A 6616-nucleotide genomic window follows, 5' to 3' on the forward strand; every position below is an offset into this window, starting at 1 on the left:
AGGAGCTTGGCAAACTGAGACAGGCTTTGACCTGATGGCTGATAGGTGGCCCGGGACTGGATGTCTACATCATTTTCCTCTGTTTAGAAGGTCCCCACCTTGCAACAAGGAAATGAAAGAACCAATTAGGAGCAGTTGTGGTCAGGTCAGGCTTGCAGACTGCTCCCATCAGGAAGGATTTTATCGAAAACTGACCTTCAAGTTGATTGGTGGCTATGCGCAATAGGGGGACCAATCAAGTTACTGTTAATGCTCTGGGCCGCCTTGTTTATCACTCTGTATATAAACTTCACTATTAGACTCAATAAACGGATTGATTGGTTGACTCCTCGTTTGTGGGGCCTCCGTTGCCTCACCTTGGGATCTTCCAGGAGGACTGCGGAAAGCTGCTGGCCGGCCAGGTATTTCGGGGGGAAAGTCGGAAACTTGGGGCGGATGAGCGCGGCCACCATGTTCTAAGCAGTGGCTCCTGGGCAGCTCCGGCAGGCAGCCTCCCTGCTGCGGTTCCAGAGTACACTGGTGATAGCTGAGCATGCCAATGATCCCCTGGCCCCCATCACTCTAAACACCATCACGGCAGCCAAGCGCCTGGAAGGAGACGTGTCCTGCCTAGTGGCTGGAATCAAATGTGACGAGGTGGCACAAGAGCTGTGTAAAGTGGAAAGTGTGGCAAAAGTCCTAGCGGTTCAACACGATGGGTACAAGGGCCTGCTTCCAGAGGAGCTGACACCATTGATCCAAGCAACGCAGAAGCAGTTCAATTGCATGCACATTTGTGCCGGAGCATCTGCCTTTGGAAAGAACCTTTTGCCTAGAGTAACGGCCAAGCTTGATGCTGCCCGCATTTCTCACCTCATTGCCATCAAGTCTCCCGACACGTTTCTGAGGACTGTTTATGCAGGAAATGCTTTGCGCACAGTGAAGTGTGATGAGACAGTGAAGGTGTTTTCTGTCCGAGGAACATCTTTCGAAGCTGCGGCAACAAGTGGAGGTGGTGCCAGTTCAGAAAACGCTTTCAGTACCTCTCCGGTGGGAGTGTCAGAGTGGCTCGGCCAGAAACTAACCAAGAGCGACCGGCTTGAGTCGACAGGTGCCAAAGTGGTGGTCTCTGTGCGCCGGGGCTTGAAGAGCAGAGAGAACGTTAAGCTGCTGTATGACCTGGCAGATCAGCTGCATGCCGAGTTGGTGCTTCTCCAGCTGCTGTTGATGCTGGCCTTGTTCCCAATGACATGCAAGTTGGACAGACAGGAAAAATCGCAGCACCTCTGGGCTACCAGGAGCCATCCAGCATTTAGCTGGGATGAATGACAGCAATACAATTGTGGCTATTAATAAAGACCCAGAAGCCCACATTTTCTAGGTGGCTGACTATGGAATAGTTGCAGACTTATTTTAGGTAGTTCCTGAGATGACTGAGCTGTTGAAGAAAAAATGAGCTACAATCACAGAGAACCATCCAAATTATCAGCCCACATCACAGACACGCTGGGTACTGCATCGGCTAGGGCAAAGCTGCAGGTCTTAACACCAAGGAAAAACTCTAACAAAAGCCAGAATACTTTTTCTTTTTATGGAACTGTTGCATTTCTTTGTAATTATTCATGGTTACAAACGATTATTTTTTTCTGAAATTTTCCAATTATGTAATAAAACCCACAATAAAACCTGAAAGAAAATGTGGTAGTTCTCTCCATGAAAAAGAAAACCAAATTTCAGTCGTGAATGTTGATTTCAAGAGATTTCTACTGATCTAACTTGGTAATTGAATTGGGAAAGAATTCCTCAAATGTGCAAGATATTCTCTGGATCTTGTCTGACTTCTGGATTGTTCTGCACCCTGGTCCATGACCCATGTGCATTTTGTAAAGCTTGTGCTCCTGGAAAAGTAGTTTAATTGTATATCTGAAAAGATTTTACAAGACTTTCAGTGGTGGATAACTACCCTTACCAGTAGTAGAGTAGAAACTCGTAAAATTAAAATTTCTATATCATGCAGTGGTTGCTAAAGTTTAAACTGGATGTTCTGTATTAAAACAGTCTGTTTCCCTTTCTGGATTAATTAATACCACTATCTGCCTCAATTCACTTTATTCTCATACAGTGGTTTTGGGTAAAAGTAATAATTGTATTTCAATATAATGTTATTAAATGGAGTATTGAGATATTATTTATAATTCATTAGTTCACTTGTACTCTATTTAAAATTCCCATAAGGAATAAATAATAAGTTTAGGGATAAGAAGATAGTCATTAATTTTGCAAAAAGCATGCAAAAGCACACATTTTACAAATACATTCAACTAATCTAAGATATGAAACAAAGGAGTTCTGCTTTGATTAGAACAATTAACTCTTTAATTATAGTTCTTTAATTATTTGTCAGCTACTGAATCTCCTTTGTTCTTTCTCTCTCTCTCTCTCTCTATATATATATACATATATATATATTCACATTTAGAAATTCAAGATTTTGGATTTTTTATTTTAAATATTTATTTCTACAAATGTTTGAGCTTGTGAGTTTTATTTTTGTTACAATATCACTGACAGAGTATTGTGATGGAAAAAGATAGCAGTAATTTTAGTAGTATCATTGGAATCCCAACTAGGAAAAAAAAAGTGTACATCATAGGAATGATAGTAATATCAGCTGGCAAGTGAAACAGCATGTTTCAAGTGCAGACCTGGTATGCTGAGGGTATACACAACTTGATTTGGAAAAAAAGCAATTGTTATCTATTCATATCAATGGAGGAGAAGTAGAAATGGATGAACAGATATATTTTATCTCAGAATTGACTAGTCAAACAAGAAATAAAAGAGTAACAACATGATAACATATTGTAAATTTAGATTAATATTTGCAACTTCTGCCATTAACACAGTTGAAAGAGAAGTGTTCCAAAAATTAGCACATTTCAGTTACCACATAGTCTATTTTAAGACTTTAACGATTATGTAGGCTTATATATTTTAGTATCATAAGAAAATGTTTTTGACTTACTCATTTTTATTTATTATAAAGGCAGAGAGAGAGAGAGAAAATGAAGAAGGAAAGAACGAGGAAGAAAAGAGGAACGGAGGCAGGAAGAAGGTTCCCATCCCATTGTTCCCTTTGCAAATGCCCGCAACAGTCAGGCCTGGGACAACTGAAGTCTTAAGCCTGGAACTCCACCCAGGTGCCCATACAGGTGGCAGAGACCTACGTATCTGAATGATCACCTTTTAAATTTGCAAGAAAGTTAAGCTGAGGGTTGAACTATGATTTGCATATAGGTACTCCAACATGGGATGCAGGTGTCCCAGTCAGCATTGTGGCCCCACGATTGTTTGCATTTTGAAGTGTGATTTTGTAAATTGTAGGTTGTGGTGCATCTACAGTCAGGCTGTGTCTTTGAGAAATAAATATTGCAGGAAAAAAAAAAAAGACTTTCCACTAAATTCAAGACAAGCTAATTGGAAAATGTTTAATTTAATCAGTAAATGTTTGAAAATAAAGAAAAGGGGAGGAAAAATGGGGAGAAAGTGAACTATATTATTGGAATTGTGTCTATGAACTACATGGAGTGTATTCTCTTCGTGCTAATATCATATTAATATGTGAGTTGATTAAAATTGTGTTTTGGTAGTTATCATGTAGTTGCTGTGACTCTGAGAGTCTAGTGTTAAAACATTCCTGAAAATAAATAAAGCTAAAAAAAAATACCAGTTGAATGGTCATGAGGAATGGTTAGCGTGAACAAAATCTTCATGGATAATCTTCATGTCAAATAGGCAGAAAAGGGATTAATGGTGAAAACAGAAAGGCTTGTAGAAATATGTATAATAATAATAACCACAAGAGGCAGGTGAGGAAGTGTGATGCCACCTCAGCCGCGGTGCCTCTCATACCTATTGCACATGTATCTTCCTAGTAACTTTCTTCCCTGGACTTGAAATTCCTCCCAATCACACTGGCTCCAAAATCCACACTATCTCATTCTTGAATGTGGCTGTTCTAAGCCTAGGACTCATTTCATAATGATTTGGGGAGTATAGGGTATTGGTTGATATTTGTCTAACATGCTATAATGACAAGTAATAACTTTGCAACTCCCAACAGAAAATCAGAAAAATCAAATTGATCTTCAGAATTTTCAAGTAAGTTGAAAAAAAAAATCACTGTAGCACTTCTTGATCTCATTGTTTACAAGGTTATAAGCTTGCTAGCTCTCAGTTATCCAGGTCGGCGGGTGACTGTCAGTGTGGTACCAAATCTCAAAGCTCTACAGACTATCTTGCTAAACCATGCTTCTTCCATTCCAACAGTAATTTGTGAAAGTATTCCTTTGAGATTACCTTTTATGCGCAAGTCTAGTAGGTTGGGCTCCATCAATTATATGATACAGTAAATCATACATAGAGTCATTGCTTGTTTGTCAGAGAAAACAACCTCAGAATAACTATAAAAAATTATTCAAGGTCCAGCATGGTAGCCTAGCAGCTAAACTCCTCATCTAGCATCCTCATCTAGGCTCCCGTATGGGTGTCGGTTATTATACTGGCTGCCCCACTTCCCATCCAGCTCCCTGCCTGTAACCTGGGAAAGCAGTCAAGGACAACCCAGAGCTTTGGGATCCTGTACCCAGCATGGGAGACCTGGAAGAGGCTCCTGACTCCTGGCTTCAGATTGGCTCAGCTCTGGCCTTTGCGGCTGCTTGGGGAGTGAATCAATGGATGAAAGAGCTTCATCGCTGTCTCTCCTCTCTGTATATCTGACTTGCAATAAAATAATAATAATAATATCCTTATAAATCCCCTAAAGCTAAGCCAATTGTTCATAAGGGCAGCTATGTGCTAGTTTCAACAAATACACCTTCAGGAATGTACTTGGTGCTTTGTGATAGAAGATGAAAACAAAGTCCCTGTGACATAACAGTAAAGATCCCTGGTAGACACAAAAGGACAAACTTGCAGATTGATTGCCCAGTCTTCGTGACAGTACTCACTTTAATTGTTATTCAGGTTTTGAGTGTTTGAAATTGGAACGAGGAATCTCACTGTGACATTTATGCATTATTAAATGATAATACTTAATTCATTTATTTTTTACCAAGTTAATCGTTAAAGAAATCAATTATGCAGAAATCTTAACCCTGATGACTCTTGAGTAAATCCATTATGTTCCTGCCAAGTACCTTAGCAGTCTGCTGCATTTTAATTCTTCTTCAATGTAGTGAATATCAAATAAAATTGAAATACTTTAAAATATTAGCTCAATACACAATTAGAAGATATTTTTCAGAGTAAAAGGAAACTTAAGCACGACGAGACCTACTTGTAAGTTAGTGTCTTTCTAGTCCAAATCCCCAGAGAAACAGCCTCAAAATGAGTTATGTTCCCTTTCTTACATTATCTTCTTTTGTTCAGATTTTGAATTTCTGAGTGACTTACACTAATCTGTATTCAATAAGATTTTGTTGGAGTGAAAGGGCCATGGGTAAGTGTCAAAATTCACTTGGGACAGAACAGGGTCTACAAAAGAAACTTCTTTTTCTTTTTTAAATAAAAGTGAACAATATTTATTGTAAAAACTACTTTCTTGTCCTTGGAAGAATTTTAGCTGAAAAGAAAGATGAATTATGCTTTTTTGCTATTCTCTTGAGTCCTGGGGCAGAATTAGCTTTGCTGAATCTCTGGACCAACGGGAGTATGTGGATCCCGAAGGAGACCAGTGAGTGAAAATCTCCAGAAGTTTCTCTGTTGCATTAGCTGGCTGGGAGCCTGTCAGACGAGTCTGCATTGTAGCCATTAAAAGCTCACTATTCCTTTTCTGTTGTTACTAAAAATAGATTCATGCATTTGTTTGAAATGCTGGGCTGTTCTCCAATGCTTTCCCTAGGCGCATTAGTGAGGAGCTGGGTCTGAAACGGAGGAGCTGGGATTCTAAGGAGCACTCACATGTAGAATCATGGCATCACACACAGTAGCTTAACCTACTGTGCCACAATGTGGTCCCAAAGGCCCATTACCTTTGTTTCCGAACATGGCAGTTCTCCATCTATGTCTCACTTCAAAGTGCTTCTGGAATATAAGATATCAATTGAGATTTATTGATTCATTATGATGGCAATACTTTCATAGCTCCCATGTGAGAATCAGAAAAATGTATGATTTTTACTGCAGATTTTCCAGGAAATTTAACCAAGTATTGCTATAGTACTGCTTGATGATCCCAGTTATTTATGAAGTTGCAAGCTTGGTGGCTTGCAATTATTTTTTTTAAATCTTTTTTTTGTGTTTTTTTTTTTATGCAAAGTTGGAATGAGACTGTAAGTGGCTTGCAATTATTTAAGTCAGTGGGTAACTGTCAACAAGCAGTAAGTACTTTTTCATTTTAACCAGACGTTAATAATTTCTTTTTGCAACTCACCTAATGTCAGAAACATCTTTTATGTCTTCTGATAATAGCTCTTGAGTAACTTGCTATGGCATGTATTTTCTATGGTTTCCATGTTGTGGGGAGAATGGATTTTTTGTGTTACCATCATGCTCAATCTCTCTTCCTTCATTCACTGTATGGATATCTACTTTTGCAGGCACTGGAGAAGTAGAAGTGAATTAGACAGATTCAGAT

At 39.1% G+C, this 6616-nt stretch overlaps 1 pseudogene; it reads left to right on the forward strand.

Annotated features, from left to right (window-relative positions):
* The first annotated feature begins 450 nt into the window (after positions 1-450).
* On the forward strand, positions 451-1435 carry LOC101519088 (electron transfer flavoprotein subunit alpha, mitochondrial-like; annotated as a pseudogene).
* The last annotated feature ends 5181 nt before the right edge of the window (positions 1436-6616 follow it).

Source organism: Ochotona princeps, chromosome 12 (assembly GCF_030435755.1).
Source record: "Ochotona princeps isolate mOchPri1 chromosome 12, mOchPri1.hap1, whole genome shotgun sequence".
In the NCBI taxonomy this organism is placed as follows: Eukaryota; Metazoa; Chordata; class Mammalia; order Lagomorpha; family Ochotonidae; genus Ochotona; species Ochotona princeps.